General features: G+C 58.5%; 1 protein-coding gene across 2 annotated transcripts in view; it reads right to left on the reverse strand.

Annotated features, from left to right (window-relative positions):
- The window catches only part of SRRM3 (serine/arginine repetitive matrix 3), a 52,650-nt gene extending 46,017 nt beyond the window's left edge, over window positions 1-6,633 (reverse strand). For both annotated transcript variants that reach the window (XM_055134469.1, XM_055134470.1), the window contains exon 1: window positions 6,455-6,633. The gene's annotated coding sequence lies outside the window, so the exon portion shown is untranslated. The remainder of the gene's footprint in view (window positions 1-6,454) is intronic.
- Window positions 6,634-19,088: the final 12,455 nt, after the last annotated feature.

The following is a 19,088-nucleotide window of genomic DNA, read 5'->3' on the forward strand; positions in this document are numbered from 1 at the left end:
ACTTGCATGTCCCCCCCGCAAGCAGCCTGGGTTTCTCACCATCTGCTGAGAAAGGCTGATGCCCCCACTGGCATGGCCACACTCCGAGGCCTCCTTCCAGCCCGCCCTTGACCCCAGCGTCACTGACTCCCCAGGTTCACTGCCGGAACCCCAAGTCAGGTGCTCCCCCCGACACAGGGCAGCTCCTGCCCTTCTGCCAGCGACTAACTTCCTTCCCTCTGTGCCCTAGGACTCTACAAGACCAGCCTGTGGAGCAGCCCCCCGCCCCCAGGCCTGGCAGCCCTTGAGACGCTCCTTTAGAGCCAGCACTTCTCCCCAAACATCAGCCTCTGAACCTTACTCCCCACAAGCCTCATACGGGGCCTCACTTGGAACAGGGCACAGGGCCACAAGGACTCCATGAGTGAGTGAGTGAGTAAATGAATGAGGGAATGGGTGAGTCAATGAGTGATTGAATAAATAAATGAGTGATTGAGTGAGTGAATGAATGAATAACAAATTAATGAGAGAATGACCAAGTGAGTGAGTGAAAAAATGAATCAGTGAATAAATATGTGAGGGAGTGAATGAATGGATGAATGAGTGGCTGAGAGAGCGAATAAATGAGTGCATGAATGAAGGAATTGCACAGCTGGCTCTGATCTCTGTCTGACATTTGAGGAGCCGGAGGACGTGGCTGAGAGAATCTGAGGCAGGGAAGACAGGTCTTCAGGGAGAATAAAGGATGGGCTCCAGGATCATGAAGTGGGGGGGTCCCCGAGGCCAGACTGGGAGCAGGAGTCCCCAGTGGCACTGTTGGGAGAGGGGTGCCGCTCCCTGGGAAGGTCCCGCAGCTCAGTCCCTGACGTTTCAGCCAGCAGAGGAGGCTGGGGTCCGGGCGAGGCTGCCCACCTCTCTCCTGCCTGGCTCCTGCCCCGGAGCCCTGCACCCCGTCAAAGCTCAGTCCCTCTGTGGCCCTGACTCCTCACTCTCCACCCTGGCACCAGCACAGTCCCGTCAGCTCGCTCCCGAGCGTCGGCACAGTCCCTGCCCCGAGTGTGGCTTTCCGAGACCCGTGTCCCCGGCCGCCCCTCCTGCCCGCCTGTCAGCTCAGTCTGCAGCTGTCCGCTCCCACACCTCACACCTGTGTTCGCTTGTCCCCGCTGTTCTCGGGGACAGTCCCTTGCTTGCCCCTCACGACCCCAGCCTAAATCCCCTCTCCCATGGCATCCCTGGCAGCTCCACACTCTGGACACCTGGGCTCTACACAGAACCTCGGAGCCTGGCAGCTGCCAGTCCCCTTGCACCCCCTTTCTCCGCCAGCCTGGGGCTCCTCCTGGCCAGGCCACGGTCTGACCAGCCCAGCAGGGCCCTGGAGCCCCGTGATGCTTAGCAGAGGGCGAATGTGCCCCCACGCTTGCTGGGTGCCTGGCCTACTTCTCACACCACCGGCATGCGGGCAAACTGCGCCTGGTTTGAGAGGGAGGGGGGCTTCGGGGGGAGATGGGCCTGGTCCAAGGAGGCCCAAGCCCAGCAGATGGGCAGCCGTTTGCTGGCCGCTCCCCAGCCCAGCAGGCAGCACCTCACATGCTCCTGACACAGGGGTAAGGGCAGAGGAGCCCGTTGTCCCTGCTGACCTGGCCACAGACCCCAAAGCTGTCCTCTCCTTTCCAAGGGACCCCAAAGTGCCCTGCTCTCCCCACAGCTGCATGACCCCCTGGAAAGAGGTTCCCCCATGCCCAATCCTTTCCCAGGAGTGCCCCCCAGCACTCTGGGAATGAATTCCTAGAAGGAAACACACACACATACTCACACTCACAGACACTCACACACAGACACACACAAACACAATTCAAACACAGACACACTCACACAAACACATGCATACATACATACATACGCAAACTCACACTCACACACAGACACACTCACACACATACAAAAACACACACTCACACATAGACACACACATACACAAACTCACACACATTCATACACAGACAGACACAAACTCACATAAGACACACATTCACACACTCACACACAGACACAAACTCATGCACACAGTCACACACACACTCATACACAGACACAACCTCACATACACACTCATACGCAGACACACACACATACATAAACTTACACATTCACACAGACACACACAGACACAAACTCACATACATACACAAACTCATGCACACAGTCACACACAAACACACAGAGAACACACACATAGACACAAATTCACACAGGTAGACACAAATTAACACACACAGACACAAACTCACACAGACACTCACAGACACAAAGACACGCTCACACACGTACATACCATGGCTATCCCTTGATAGTGGGAAATTACAGGCAATTTTTTGGTTTGGTTTTTGCTTGGGGGCCACATCAGCTCAGGGCCAGGGCAGAGGTGCCCCTGGCAGTGCTCAGGGGACTGCGCAGAGTTGGGGATCACACCTGAGGCTCCTGGAGGCCCCCCAACCTCTCCCCAACCTGTTTCTGCTCTTAGTTCGGGTATTTCTCCGGGGGCCGGCAGAGCTGGAGAGGGCACAGCGGCACAGACTTGCTCCGTTTCTACCCTGCGGGTCCCAGGTGCAGTCCTGGGAGGGGTCCCAGTCACATTCAAAGCTTGAATTCAGCAGGCCCTGTCCCCTCCCCACCCCAGGGTCCAGGTCTCCTTCCGGTCTTCAGGACCTAGCAGGGCACTGAGGCCGGCCCCAGCTGCTACAGCAGGCAGGCGGCCAGGGTGGGGGTGGCAGGAGGCTGAGGCCAGGCTGGCCAGGCTGGGTGCCGGGGAGGCCGCATGGCAGACGGTCAACTGGGGAGGGGACAAGGGGTGGTGGTAAGAGGGGAGGAGAGCTGGGGGCATGGGGGGCCATGGTGCAGTCAGCACCCCAGGGCCAGAGTGACCTTTCTCCCAGGTCCGTGAGCAGTTTACGGTGGCTCACTTGCCTGGCCACAAAACACTCCATCCTGGGTGCCACGGACCAGCCAGGTTTGGCCTCCGAGGATGGATCTCAAGACCCAGAAGTGAGGAAGGGGCAGGAGTGGGAGGGGCAGTAGATATAAAGTCCCACGGAGGCCAGGGATGGTCAGCCCTGAGCTCCTTCCCTCGGCTCCTCCCTCTCACCCGTTCTCTGCTCCTTCCTCTGAGCCCACAATTCCCCTCGGGCCATGACACTGACCCTCTGACCCGACCCTCCGTTTCTTGGCTGCCCCCTCTCTGCCCTGCCCAGACAAGTCCCCGCCCCTCAGCTACACCCCACATCCTCCCTCCAGAACATCAGCTGCAAAATCCCTCCCGCGCCCCATGGTGGCTCCATGAATAAGCTCCACCATGCACCCTCCCCCCACCGCAACCCCATGAATAAGCTCCACCGTGCACCTTCCCCCCACTGCACCCCCGCGGCTTCCCGGCCTGCACACGTGAGTCCCAGGTCCCCAGGAGCTGCAGGGAGGCCACCTTTCGTGTCCCTGCCAGCATCCTCAGGCCCAGGCCTGGATGTCTGTCCTGGCTCAGCCCACGAGGCAGGGCCTCTCCAGAGGAGCCAGCAGGCCTCGAGGCGCTGTAGTCACCCTGCTAGTGAAGAAGACCCCAAGTTCGTAGGTAGAAGGGACAAATTTGAAAACTCATCTCCAGCTCAAAAATTGCACCTCAAAACTTTGTTTCTGCCACCCCGGCTTCTCGATGCAAATTACAGAGCAGAGAGAGCTGGAAATCAGGGCTCAGCGGGGCCTTTGGGGGCATGGAGTCACCGTCGTCATTTTATAGTTGGGGGCCCTGAGGCAGAGACCAGGGACCTTTCAAGGTCACACAAGGAGTTGAGGTTGGAGAGGTTCTTTCTACAAAGGCCATTCTTAGACCCTCAGATTCCTCGCGCCCCCCCCCCCCCCGCTGGCCCCTGATGTCCTGAATGACCGTCCCACTGGAGAATGGGTGACAGAGAGGCTCTGTGGGAGTCACATGAGCAGCAGTAGACCTGGTTGTGACCTTGGGAAATCGCACCCCTCCAGGCCATGGCTGTGCCAGGAATAGCCAGCGGGGCCTCCGCCACAAGTCAGGGGAGAAGGGGCAAATGTCCAGGGCAGTGACCAGGCAGGGGCTTAGGGTGCGGGTGGGAATTAAGGCAGAGAGGGGGGACTTCCTCTAGTGTCTGTGGGGCCCCTTCCTGGCTGCAGGGATGAGGGCAGAGGAGGAAAGAATTCAGTTGGGGAGTCTGGCTCCCCCAGCCACTGGTGACCACAGCCCCATCGGGTGAGAGACGATGACAAGGGCCACCCGCTCCCAGAAAACCAGGAGGCCAGGCTCGCTGAGGTCAGCAAGAGGCTGGCAGGCAGGCAGGAGAGGTGAGAAGTGGGTGCAGCAGGGAGCAGATGGAGGTGCCAGAGCCAGAATCCCCATCAGGAGGGACGTGGCAGGGGACGCTGCAGCGGCTGTGGGGAGCACATTGCACCTCGGAATATCCTGGTGACCTTGGGGAGCCAGCTCTTCATGCAGGCACCCCTTCCCCGTGAGCCTCAAGTCCTCTGCCTGGAGAGCCGGTTTCCTGGACCCAGGGCCTGGAGCCCGCCCACGCTGGCTATCGAGGAGCAAGATGGGGGAGGGGGTGGGGGGCAGACAGACTGGGTGACAGCATGACCTTGGGAAAGTGTCTGAGTCACCTTTCTCAGCCAGGAAATCAGGACAAGGATGGCTGGGCGCAGGGTGAAGTTGGGGGGCACTGGGCAGAATCAACTGTAGCCGTGCGCCTAGCACAGAGCTGGGACCAGGCCCTCGGCCACTGTTCACTTCCTCTGGGAAGGGAACCAAGTGCCTCAACAGACCTGGAAACTTCTCTGCCTCTTTCTTTTTTTCCCTTTGGTTTTTGGGCCACACCTGACAATGTTCAGGGGTTACTTCTGGCTCTGGACTCAGGAATTACTCCTGATGGTCCTTAAGGGATCCTATGGGATGCCGGGGATTGAACCCTGGTCAGCTGTGTGCAAGGCAAGGGCCCTCCTCACTGTCCTATCGGCCCAGCCCCAACTTCCCTGCCTCTCTTCCAGCCACCCCCCCACAGAGGATTGACTTGCCCTTCCCTAGTGGTTTGGAGCCTATAAGTAATTTCCTGTCTGCTGCGAGAGTTATTGCTGTGAAGTGGAATAGAATGTTATTACTTTACTCGTTCTGCAGACAGATCCAAGGTTGAATGGCCTGGCCAAGTCATCTGGTTTAGATCTGGACACATGTCTCAGGAGGAAGGAGGCCACCCTTTCCCTCTCTGCTACCTCTGAGAACCCCATCAACTCTTGATTCACCCTTCAAGAACGCCTCCTCCAGCCCTCATGGGAGTGTGGGATGGGAAGAAGGTTAAGGTGGTGTGTGGGAGCAATTTCCTCGCCATGTCAGTTGTTTTTCTCTGGGGAAGGATCAGGCACAAACTAGATCTGGCCCATAAGAGAGGCCCCTGGGCCCCGCCCCCAGCCCTGGACAGAGAAACTCTCCAGCCCCCATTCTGTTCCTCTCCATCCCTGCACCTGCCTTTTCTCTTGATGGAGAACAAAAGGCCGGCCAGGCCCCTGGATGCCGGAAGCAGGGGCGGGGGGTGGGGTGGGGTGAGGGGGTGTTGGATGAAGTCTTGGGGGGAGTGAGAAGTGATTGCCAGAAGCACAGGCATGCAAGTGCCAGGTTGGACCTTGTCTTGCGCCTTCCCACCTGCTTCTCTAGGATGCAGGAACCGGGTGGTTCCCCTGGGGTCCAGGCAGGGTTCACAGCGCAGCCTGCACCATCTCCCGCCTCTCCTCTCTGCCAGGAATGTGCTCTGGGCTTCCCGCACGCTGAGCTCCATAAACTCTCCCTAAGCATCCCCAGAAGCCTCAGAGAGCCCCCGCCCCCACCCCACCCTACCCTAGACCCAGCCTTACAGCCCTCCTGGTTATTTCCTCTCCCGCGTCCTCCATCCTCTTCCCAGTTGGAGAGGAAATGCCGTCCTGGGTGAGACCCAGTTCTCAGCGGCAGCTCCGGCTTGCCCAGGGCGTTTGGGCAGCTGGGAAAGGGGCCAGGCTGTTCCCTGAGCTGCCACCCCATGCTGGACCCAACAGCTTGGCATGCGGGGGCGGGGGGGGTGCTCTCTCCTTCCCTCCCAGGGACCTCCCGGGGGGGCGCAGGGGCTTCTCCCCTCGGCCTGCGGTGGGGGCCTCCCTGCGTGCTCAGGGGCTGGGCCAAGATCATTCCACGTCCAGGACATCCTCCCCGCTGGCTTTTCACTTTCCCCATCGTTCTCAGCAAAACGCAAAGCCTTTCTCCGCTCCCTCTCTTTCTCCCCGGGGTCTCGAACCCGTCCCAGACACTTTCGCGGCCCCCCAGCCCGAACCTCTGCTCCGGGTGCCGGGGACCCCGGGCGCCCGCCCCGCGGCCGAGGCCCGAGGGGCCAAGCCGGCCCCGGCCCCCGGGGAGATGCCCCCGCCCCGGCCGCGCTCTCACCTCCGCGCTGACCGCCGCGCTCCGCCGGGCACCCGAGCCAGGCCCCGGGGCCCCGCTGCTCCGGGCCCTCTCCGGGGTGGGCTCCTGAGCTCGCCTCGGCCCCGCAGCTCGGCGGCCCCCGCGGGCCCGCGCGTCCCTCTCCCCGCGGGCGCCGCCGCCGCCGCTTGCTGAAATGCTGGACAGCGCTCCACCATCGAGGCGGCCCTCGGCCCGCCCGCCGGCCAGAGCGGCCCGGAGCCCACAGCGCCCCCTCTGGCCGGGAGGGCCACCCGCCGCCGGCCCCGGGGACCGCGAGGTCAAGTGGGCTGCAGCCGCGGGGAGGTTCTTGACGCGGAGCGGGGAGAGGATTTGGTATTCGAGTCCTCACGAGGGGACACTCCACACGGCCCGCGGAGAAGAGGGTCCCCCAGGCCCCACTTTCACGCGAGGGCTTGGTGGAGGATGTCTAACCCAGACAGGGCTTGAGAATGCGGTTGGGGACCCTCTGAGACTGAGTGTTTGAAATTCTGAGTTCAAAGTCACTTCAGATTTTTCTTTCTTTAGGGCTTTGAGACACACCCCACGGTGCTCAGGGTTTACTCCTGCCTCTGCACTCAGGGGTCATTCCTGGCGCTGCTCGAGAGATCACGTGGGGTCTGGCATCTTCCATCTGCTCCGTGGAAGGCAGGCGCCCTACCCCCAGTACTATCTCTCCAGTCCCTGAAGCCCGCAGTGCAGGTGGGTTTGGGGTTCGTTTTGGGGTCATACCCAGAGGAACTCCTGGATCTGAGCTCAAGAATTACCTCTGGCAGTGCTCAGGGGACTATATGCATAGAACCCTGAGCTCAAATGACCTCTTTTTGTTTAGTTTTGGGGCCACATTTAGTAATGCTGGAGCATTATTCCTGATTCTGTATTCAGGAATGACCCCGGAGGGTGCTCAGGAATCCAAAATATGGTGACAGTGATTAAACCTGGGTCCCCAGCAATATAGCCACATGCAAGGCAAATGAATGTACTTTCTTTCCATCTACAGGTTAGGCTTTTTTGGGGGGTTCTGGGGAAGCAAACTCATCTATGCTCAGGGATTACTCCGGGCTCTGCATTCAGAGATCACTCCCGGCAAAGCTCAGGCGAGCTGGGGCTTGAACTCCAACTGGCTACGTGCAAGTCAAGTGCCCTATCTTCTGTACTGTCTTTCCAGGCCAGGGTGCATTTTCGCAAGGAGATTGTAAGTGATGGGACAGCAGGGAAGGTGCACGCCTTGCCTGCGGCCGACTCAGGGTTGAACCGCTGCACCTAGAAACCTCCAAATGCCATGATCCCTCAGCACCACTGGGTGTGGCCCCAAACAAAAATTCTTCTTCTTCTTCTTCTTCTTGTTAGTCTTGGGGCCACACCCAGAAATGCTCAGGGTTTAGTCCTGGCTCTGCACTCAGTGATAACTCCAGGCAGACTTGGGCGACCATATAGGGTGCTGGGGATCAAATCCAGTTCAGTCGCATGCAAGGCAAGAGCCCTACTATAACTCTAAGCCTCCCTTTTTTTTTTTAATTTCAAAAACATCAGAAGGCGACTCCCTGATGGGAAGAGGCTTGCCTGGAGCCAGTGCGGCTGTGAATGTCAGCGCTGATGCTCCCATCTGTGTGTGATTGTGCGTCTGTTCCTGTGTCCCCGTCTGGAGTCTGTGTCTGCCTGTGTGCCCCACCCCGCCCTACACACACACACACACACACACACACACACACACACGTTTCTTCACCTATGTGTGTCTTTGCAGTGAGTGTGTATGAGTGTGTGTATGTGTGTGTACGTGTGTGTACTTGTGCGTGTGTGTGTGTGTATTGAGATCCTGGTACTGAAAGCCCACACTGGTCAGCAGAACAAAGGTTGGGGCGGGAGAGAGGGGTGGGCCACAGCTGCAGCCCCGCACCCCCAGGGGCAGCTCTAGCGGAGGCTCCTTCCTTCTGGCTCTACATGAATATTTCATCTGCTGAAGCCTTAGGCTGGCTGAGCACCAGGGGGCTGGCGTGTGAGGGGAGGGACTGTCTCCTGTGCCTGCTGGCGCCTCCCAGGACAGAGCTGAGGAGCAGAGATCCAGGGGCTGGGAGAGGACCCACAGGCCTTCCTGGGACCAGAAGCCACTCCCACTCCCCGCCCCCCCCTGCAGAGCCTGGGAAATGGAGGACTCCCTTGTGGCTGGCTGGCAGGACTGACCTTGAAGGGATCTTTAATAAAAAATGAGGAGCCCAGTGGTGGCCTCTGTGTTCCCCCGCCCCTCCCTTCCCCTCCCCTCCCCTACTCTCTCCTCCTCTCCCAGTCCTTCCACTTGCTCCCCACTCCTACCCTCCCTCCCCTTCCCCTGTGCTCCCCTCCCCTTCTCTTCCATCCTTCCCCTCCCCTGTCCTTCCTGTCTCTTCCTTCCCCTCTCTGCCCCTCCACTGTGTTCTTCTGCCCACCCCTGCCCTCCTCGGCTTCCCCTTCTCCTGCACTACCCATCCCTCCCTACCTTTCCCTCTGCACTCCCTCTCCACTCCCCAACCCTTCTCACCATACCTCTCCCCACCCTCCCTGCCCCTCTCCTGCACCTGCAGCTGACACAGCCCACCTCTGTGCTCTGCCCCACTCCTCCCTGCCTCTCCCATACTAGTAAATCCTTCACCTGGTGATTGGCTCTGGGCCAGCAGCCCCCTGTTAGGATCCTTTTTGGCCCATGCCCTGGGTTGCAGGAGTAGGAGGGGAGAGGTGGGTGTGGAGGGCTGCCTGCTCTGAGCTTTCCCAGGGAGCCCCCTACCAAGGCCTCCCGCTGGCCTCTGGGTCCAGTCCTCACCACTGACATGAGACTTTCTGGGCTCAAAGGGGCCAGGTCAGGAGAGAGTGCCAGGGCTGGAGCACACGTCCTGCATGCACCCGGCCCCTGGGCATTGCTGAGGGTAGCCTGATGGCAATCAGCACCACAGGCCTGTACAGTTAGGCTGAGACTCACCAGGGGCGGCTCAGAACTCAGGACCCAGACTCCTGACCATCTGTCGGGACACCCCGGAGCCTCCAGTCCCGGCTACCAACAGCTTGGCTCCTCAGAACGCTTGCTTTGGGGACCCTAGCCTGAGTCCCCCCCCAGCTGTGTCGCCCACTCCAACTCCTGAATGCTTGACTCAGTGAATGAATTTACAAATGAATGGAACGAAGGTGTGAGAAGTCACTCAAGAAAGCAAAGCAGACAGCCAGAGGACTGTGCTCGCCAGGAAAGGCAGGGGCAGGAACAAAGAGACTGTCCTCTCGGGCCTTGCCCTCCCCAGTAGATCCACGGGGCAGAGACGCCCAGAGAGGAGGGGCTGCTGGAACCTGGGCAGTGGCCGGACTACATCTCCCAGCATGCCTTGCGTGCCGTAAGGCCACGTGACCTACTCTCGGCAATGGAATGTCGGCAGATGTGACGTCAGATTCCGCCCACCTGCCGGGCGGATGCTAAAGGCGCGGTGGCTCTAAGGAGGGGGGAAGCCAGGGACAGAATGGAAGGACCCCGGGGTCCTCATCAGTGGAGGAGAGAGAGCATACTTGTCAGAACAACAGAATTAGACTGTTGGAGACTGCCCGGGCACCCACTCACCCCGCGCTCCCCCCCTCCCTCCCTCCCTCCCTCCCTCCCTCCCTTCCTTCCTTCCTTCCTTCCTTCCTTCCTTCCTTCCTTCCTTCCTTCCTTCCTTCCTTCCTTCCTTCCTTCCTTCCTTCCTTCCTTCCTCCCTCCCTCCCTCCCTCCCTCCCTTCCCTTCTGTGCCCAGAGGGTCACACCTGGCTCTGCTCCTGCCCTGCGGTGCCCACCCCCTGCAGGGGGCAGAAAGCACAGGCGCATGCTGGCCAGCACGTGAGCCTTTGCACTTCCTCTCCGGCCCAGTGACGGTTTCTAAACTTTGTCTGCACATATGTTATCTCACGAAAAAAAATGTCATGCCCAAGTTTAGGTAAGGAGAGAAAGGGGTGAAGGGTGAGTGGATGGGAATAAGGGGAGGGCATCTGAAGAGGGCTGTGACAGCTGAGGTCGCTGCCGCTTCAGCCCTCAGTGGCCTGGGACACATGTCCCTTTCCTGGACGCCAGTACTTTATCCCTCCAGCCCACCCTGGGACGTGCTGGGTCCCGGGAGCCTCCAGGCAGCGGCACTGGCAGCGCTGGCCTCTGGCCCGGCCCCTCATCCAGGGGGTGCCAGCGGCTCTCCTTGGAGACCTGCATTTCCACATGGGGGTCACAGGTCTGCCTGGGACAGGCTCGCACAGAGGAAGGTGCCACGGAGGTGACAGCCGAGGCGGCGAGGCAGATGTGACCCAGTTTCACTGCAAGCAGTGTCTGCAGGGAACAAATTCCAGGCATTTGAATGCTCTGCACGCACGCGCACACACAGACACACAGCCACCATGCACACACACACACACCAGGCATATACTCCAGACTCACGCCCCAGGCTCACACACCAAACACACGCACACACACCAGTCTCACGCACCATACTCACACACACGCCAGACTCACATGCCAAACATATACACACACCACAGATAACACACACCAGACTCACCCCAGACACACACCGAACACACGCACACACACCAGTCTCACTCACCATACTCACACACATGCCAGACTCACACTCATATACCCCAGACATACACACCGAACACACACACACTCATACACACACACTAGACATATACCCCAGAATCACGCCCCAAACTCACACACCGAACACATGCATACACACCAGTCTCATGCACCATACACACACACACACCTGAGACACACCCCAGACTCACACACCATATACACACCAAACTCTCACACACACCAAACTCACGCACCAGACACACACCCCAGACTCTCACACACAAGCCTAACAGACATACACACACTCTCACACGACAAACTCACATATACCAGGCTTCTGTACACACAAATGCACTTACACCAGACTCACCCCCCACAGCCCCCGCAGTGCCCCACGTATGACCCGTGTCCTGAGCCCCACGCCCCCTCAGCCCGGGTCTCCTCGCAAGGGTGGGAGATGCCGCAAGGAGCAACCCCACCCAGGCTCCCACACGGAGAGTCCTTTAGGAGGGTCCCACCCCAGGTCCCCCTCTTCCTTGAGGCGCCTCCCAGGGTCCTGCAGCAGTTCCCAGCAGAGATGCTGGCTCCCGCATGGAAGGACTGATGACCAGATGACCCTTGTCCTTCCAGAACTTCCAGCGTGCCCCGCTGAGGGAGTGGGAGGGGCTGGGGTGAGGAGCTCAGTGCCCCCAGCAGGCTGCTTTGGGGATGGGACCGCAGTGAGGGTGAGCGGGAGACCTCAGTCCTAGACCAGCCCGTCTGGGTGCCACACCAGTCACTGTGCTATGCAAGGGACACAGGGTGACCCCTCTAGGGACACCTCCCTGCTCCAGAGTCACTCCAACTCAGGACCCAGGCGGGTCACCTCAGCGCCCCCCTCAGACCAGAACCCGCCCCCCAGATCCAGGAGGACCGAGACGCCCCTTGAGGAAGCCTCGAGGGCCTGGTCTGCACCGTGCTTTAGTGCTTTAGACTAGTTGGGAGCAGGCAGAGTCCCCACCTATGGCAGGCGACTGCACCCCCACGCAGGAAATAAATGGTCCCCAGGCGGGGTCCACTGAGGCGACTCCTCATTGGCCCCACACAGCCCTCTCTTTCAGATCGTCCTTCCAGATTCCTCCAGCATGTCGGAGTATTCCTTCCGGAACATTCCATAGCATTGGACGTGCAGAGTCAGCTTGCACATGCGGCAGCAGGTGGCCCTGACACGCCAATCTGGGCTCCGTCTCCACAGCCTCCTTCTCCCAGAGCCTTCTGTGCCACACGACGCTTCCTCGGCCATTGTCTTTCCAGCACCTTCTGCCATTGGCTGAGCTGCACTCGGGCATTTCTGACGCTTACCCGGGTGCTGGTGGGGGTCAGGGTGCCCCTGGGGAGCCCCGGTCTGGGCCCGCAGCGCTGGCGGTGGCTCTGCCCGTGTGCCAGGACTCGGCACTGGGTCCCCCGGGCCGGCCCCAGTGTAGGAATTATCCCCACAGCAGCCCTGGGCCTGGCACAGCTGTCGGTGGGAACCCAGTGGGCACCAGCTGACTGCTCGGCCATCTGTCTTCCCCGAGTCACAGGTCACCCAGGAAGCCTCAGGATGTCACCTGGGACCATTCTGGGAGCCCTGTGAGGGGGCAGTGGGGCTCAGGGCCCAGCCAGGGCCAACTGGCACCCACTGCCCCTCTCAGAGCTGCAGGGCCCGCATCCCCAGTACACAGCGTAACACACCTCCTCCACCCATGTCATACATTCATGCCACATGCATGTAACACCTGCCACAATCCATACTACACACATGCACACACCGTGCAACCTTCTGACACAAACAATACAGCCCACACATACATTGTACATGGATGCTACACAATGTAACACACAATACACTCTACACTCATGCTGTGTGCATGCAACATACACACGGCACATACCATGCTCTCACACACACCACACACCACATGCCAGACACTCATGCCACATCATACAACACACATAGGCCACATACCACTTGTTAGTGTTACATGCATGCAACACATACCACACAGTGCAGTACTATACATGAACTATGCCACAGAGTACAGAAGGCACATCAATGCCACACATGTCGCACAGGCACATACCTACTACATACACCCAGACAACATGCACCAGACCAGAAAACTCCACAGATACATCCCACATCCCTCACCCACAAAACAGACACGCACACCACCCATATCATATGACCCCAGGAAGCACACACAGACACACACACCACCCACGCCCAGATACCCCATGCAAGCCCCTATTCACAGGCCATCTGCGCGGTGACGGCATTTCCAGTGCCCTCCCCCAGGGTCCCCCGGGGCTGCCGAGTTAACCTGATTACTGGCCCGTGGTCTGCTGCCACCAGGCGCGCAGTCTGGCTGTGAGAATATTAGAGCCAGCGGGAGCTCGGGAGGGAGAGTGTGGAGCTATTTTTAGGCCCAGAGGTGGGGTTTGGAGCGAGCAGCTGGGGCCGTCAGAGGGATGGGACACAGCAGCCTGTGAGGAACGGGCCGGCCTGGGCTCCCAGGAAGGGGGGTGCAGTGGGGAAAGGAAGGGGGAGCTGCAGGGACTTCCCACCAGAGCTGCCCCCACCCCGGGCCGGGCCCGAGCTGGAGAGAAGGGGAGAGGCAAAGGAGGGGTCATCTGTCAGTGTTCCCCAACAGGCATGTGCACCTACACACGTGCGCACACACACAACACACATGCACACTATACACACACTCAAGTGCATAAATACAATACACACAAACTGTCACTGTCACTGTCATCCCGTTGCTCATCGATTTGCTCGAGCGGGCACCAGTAACGTCTCCATTGTGAGACTTGTTACTGTTTTTGGCATATTGAATATGCCACGGGGAGCTTGCCAGGCTCTGCCGTGTGGACAGGATACTCTCGGTAGCTTGCCGGGCTCTCTGAGAGGGACGGAGGAATTGAACCCGGGTCGGCCACATGTAAGGCAAACACCCTACCCGCTGTGCTATCGCTCCAGCCCTACACACAAACATGCGCGCATATATCTAAACACACATGCCATACACACAATCCACAAATACATGTGTGACCAAATGCACACAAACACACATGATACAATACAATATACATATATGCACACAGACACATAGCAGAAATACACAAATACACACAATTATGGACACATGTATGTGCACACAGACACCTAAACACACACAAACACATGTACATACATTCCTACATGCCTGTGCACAACACACACGTGCGATGCACACACAGACACACACGGTGGGTTCTCACGGGCCGGTGGCTGCTGCTGGGGCTCTCCCGAGCAGCCGGCCCCTCCCTCCGCTCCTGCACTTCCGCCAGCGCTCTCGGGCAGGGACAGTCACACGGAAGGACACACCAGCTCTCAGAGCATGGCCCCTCCCTGTGCCCTCGGGCTCCTGTCCAGCTGTGCGACCCCAGCACTAATCCCCGTAGACTGAAGGAAGAGTCGGGCCCACCCTCGGGCGGAGAGGAGAGCAGGGGCCGTGGGCGCAGACCCCCCAGGACACGGTCCATGTCTCCTGCGTCTGTCCCTAGACACACGCTGGCTCGAGGCCCCCTGTCCCCCTCAGGTCCTGCAGGCCAGCAGCCGGGATATTCCTTCTGAAAAGTGTTTCCTTGTCTGCCTCCTTTGGGAAGGCGGGGGCGGGGGCGGGGGCGGATAAAGAACACTTGGGGGCTACTCCCAGCTTGGTGCTCCCAGCAGTGCTCAGGCAATGCTGAGGTGCTGGGGGTCAACCTGGCCTGAGCTCAAGCCCTCCTCTTCTTCCTCTCTGGGGCCACTGGTGCCCCTCCCCCACCCGCTGCCCGGATGCATCTCTGTGGGGTCCCCCCAGCGGGCATCATCCTGTCCCGCAGGGAGGACCCTTCGTGGGGCTAAGGACGGGACGTAACCGAATGAACAGACGCAGAGCCAGAAGGAGGAGGAGAGAGAGAGTTTATTTACAGCAGTTACAATACTTATACCTCTTGGTGGGAGGGGGGTGGTATGCATGCTTGGACCCCCATAGGAACAGTAGTAGAATGTTGATCAGGCATGGCCTTTGGCTAGTGAGACAAATGGTGAAATGATAAGATCACAGGAATCCCAAGCAGCCTCCGCTTGACTAGACGATAAGAGCCAAACTCTGTAAGATGGCTCCCTACACATCTCCCTCCTGTCCCCTTCGCTGAGGCGCCCTGTGATCCCACCCGGGGGATTCCCCCTAGTCCCAGAAGGCCCTCTGCGCAGGGGCCGGGCCGGGCCCATCCTTCTGCTCTTCACCCCCAATTGCAGGAGAATAAGAATCAGGGGGTGCTCAGCGGCAGGGAGAGGGGAGAGGTGGGGCCTCAGACAGGCACAGAGGGGTCTTGGGGTAGCCAGGAAAGCTTGTTTGAGACCCAAAGTGACTCGAGGGTCAGGGGCGTGGCCAGTGTAGGGCACCCGCCTTGCGTGGCCAGACTCTCGGTGTCCTAAAGACAAAACAAATCAGAGAAGGAAGCAAAAGGAGAAAAGCAGCAGCATGAGGTTTAGTTGCAGGGACAGCGTGTGACAGTTGGTCAAGGGCCTTCCACGACCCCACAGGATACGCTCGGCAAGTGGGTGGTCCCTGTCCACAGGGCCTCCGTGTCCGTGGCAGCGGACAGGAGCACGGTGGGGTCGTGCTCAGACGCTGGGGGTGAGTGAGCTCCAGAGGTGGGGAAGGCTGGGAGTGGGAGGGCCTCGCTCTCCCGTGCCACTTGACCTTGGCCCTGCTCCTGAGTCCGGGCCGGGGCAGTTATGGGCGGCGACGAGGTCCAGGACCCACACATATACCCAAGGAGCAGGTCGGGGTGGGCTTAGCTCAGGAGGGGCTTTCAAAAGAGATAGTCTGGGGCCAGAGCAGTTGTATAGCGGGTAGGGCGCCTGCCTTGCTGCTGATCCTGGTGCCTCGTAGGGTTCTCTGAGCCCATCAGGAGTGACCAGGAGCCTGAGCCAGGAATAAGCCCAGAGCATCACCAGCTGTGGCCCAAAGCACATGCATGCATGCACACACACACAAACACACACATAACACACACACACACACGCACGTAACGCACACACGCACACATAACGCACATATAAAGCACACACGCACATGCACATGGAGACCGTTTTCCTTCTCAGTGGGGTGTGTGTCAGGTTACTGAGTCACACCCTGCTCCCCACTTCCTCATCAGTTTTGTTCATTCTGACCCCTTTCAAGGAGGTGTTATGGCTCGGGGTTCAACTCATCTGCTCAAAGAATGTTTGCTTACTTGGGTCCCTGGCACAGACTTTTTCAGCCAACAGAGCAGCTTAAAAAAAAAAAACAAACAGAACAGGGGCCGGAGAGAACACTCAAGGGCTACTGTGGTGTGTTTCACATGCAGAAAGCCGGGTTTGTGGGCCAGAACAACAGGACAGTGGGGAGGGCACTGCCCTTGCATGTGGGTGACCCGGGTTCGATCCCCAAGCACCGCCAGGAGTGATTCCGGAGTGCAGAGTCAGGAGTAAGTCCTGAGCATCAGCAGGTGTGGCCCCAAACAAACAATGAAAGAAGGCTGGGCTTGGGGGTCTGGTCCCAGGCATCACGGAGCGTCCCGAGCACTGATGGGTGTGGTCCCAAATCCTAAATAACAGAACTCTAGGGACTGGAGTGATAACACAGGGGGGAGGGCGTTGCGCGGACCCAGGTTCTATCCCTGGCATCCCAGTGGTCCCCCAAGTACCACCAGGAGCAATTACTGAGTGCAGAGTCAGGAGTAATCCCTGAGCATGCCTAGTAAACCCAACGAGAAAAAAATAATGAAAATAAATAGGGGCTGGAGCAACAGCCAGGAGTAAGCCCTGTGCATCGCTGGTGTGATGCAAACAAACAAATAAATAAAAATAAATAAATAAACAACATAACTGTCTGTCTCCCACTGGAGACCAGAATCGCAGATTCCCTCAGAGGGGAGGGAGCTGCCGCCTCTCCCGGGCTCTGGTCCTGGGTAGAGATGCTACACCTGACCCCACTGTCACTGCAAAGCCACATCCTCCTGTGGGTGTGGCCGTCTCCAAACATACCTTTTAGTTATTTACTTAATTCTCCTGTTTCATGGGGGCATATGCCCAGCAGTGCTCAGGGCTTACTCCTGGCTCTGCGCTCAAAAATCATTCCTGGTTCTGGGGACCCAATGGGGTACCAGGAACCGAACCTGGGTCAGCTATGTGCAAGGCAAACGCCTTACTGGCTACTTTATCTCTCTGGCTCCCAACCCTCCTTTTTGATAGGGACACTGGTTGTATCGGTTTAGGTGACCTTGTCGTAACAAATGACGACAGCAGTGACCCTATTTCCAATTAGGTCACATCCTGAAACTGGGGGGGTAGGGTGGGAGCGGCCCTAATTCAATCCCTACATTCCCACATGGGAGTTGTGGGGGACACTGTTCAACCACTGACAGCATACAGAGTAAAATACCGAGCCCCTACGGAGTAAAATACCCCCTACAAGCAGCTGCCCCTAAGGGTGAGTCCCTTCCCCAATCTAGAAGCTTCCACCCACTGACTTCTTTTCACTGTTCTTGGGGTTTGGGCTGGAGCGATAGCACAGCAGTTGGGTGTTCGCCTTTCACACGGCCGACCCGTGTTCGATTCCTCTGCCCCTCTCGGAGAGCCCGGCAAGCTACCGAGAGTATGGAGCCCGCACGGCAGAGCCTGGCAAGCTCCCCGTGCGTATAGGATATGCCAAAAATAATAACAATAAGTCTCTCAATGAGACACGTTACTGGTGCCCGCTTGAACAAATCGATGAGCAACGGGATGACAGTGACAGTGACAGTTCTTGGAGTTTGCTTGTTTCTCTTCACCTGGAATCTGGGTTGGAGCCGAAGTCCAGCAGGGAAAGCGCTTGTTTTGCACAGGTCTGACCCAGGTTCGATCCCCAGCATCCCAGATGGCCCCTGAGCACTGCCAGGAGTTATCCCTGAGCACAAAGCCAGGAGTAACCCTTGAGAATTGCGGGTTGTGGCCCCCAAACAAGAAACTCACTTTACCGAGAATCCAACAATCTCCCTTTGTTTTCTACAGCATTTCATTGACTCACAGGGCCTTGGGGAACCACCACCAAGCCCCCCTATCTCAATCCCCTCTGGTGGGGTGCTCCAGGCCCTTCTGCCCCTCCCCAGATGGGCTAGACTATTTCACCCCCAGTGGGGGAGGGACAACGTTGGGGGGGGCGGGGGTGTGTGGCCCTAGGGGTCAGAGGGAGCAGAGGTCGTGCAGCTGTGGCTGAGCCTGCCCATTTCCAACATCTGGGCTCACCATGACCCGATTGGGCTGTGGGAGAAACTGGAGGAAGCTTCTAGAAGGAAATGAAGAGGTGGGTAGGGCGGGGCTCTGGTTGGTCCGGTTCATCCGCTTCCTAGGCTCAGCCCTGTGCCGGCCCCCCCACACAGGCAGGGCGTGAGGTGGTGGCGGGTTAGTGGGGCACATCACCCCAAGCCCGAGGGAACCCGCCCAGGCAGTGTGGAGGGAAGCCATGCCGCAGGAACTGGGGGCCTCGGGGGGCCTGTGGGCATGGGCCTCATGCCCTGGGATCCCCCGACTGACCAGACCACATCTGCCCACTGGACACATAACCTCCATCCTGATTGTCCTCTCAGGGCACTGGGACCCCAAGATTACCTGAAAATTAGGAGGTACACTGGCCCTCTAAAGCAAAGTTTTCAGGGGCTGGAAGGATAGCACAGCGGGTAGGGCATTTGCCTTGCTCCCGGTCGATCCAGGTTCGATTCCCAACATCCCATATGGTCCCCCGAGCACCGCCAGGAGTGATTCCTGAGTGCAGAGCCAGGAGTAACCCCTGAGCATCGCCGGGTGTGACCCAAAAAGGAAAAAAAAAAAAGAAGCAACAAAAGCAAAGTTTTCAGAACGCCTCTGCTTGGCACCCCTTTCCCCCTGTTCCACCCCAAATAAAATGTTTTTGTTCTTCAATTTTTTATTTTTTGGTGGGACACCACTTTTTGGGTCATACCAAGTGGTGTTCAGGGCCTATGTCT

The sequence above is a fragment of the Sorex araneus genome, chromosome 4 (assembly GCF_027595985.1).
Source record: "Sorex araneus isolate mSorAra2 chromosome 4, mSorAra2.pri, whole genome shotgun sequence".
NCBI classification, from domain to species: Eukaryota; Metazoa; Chordata; class Mammalia; order Eulipotyphla; family Soricidae; genus Sorex; species Sorex araneus.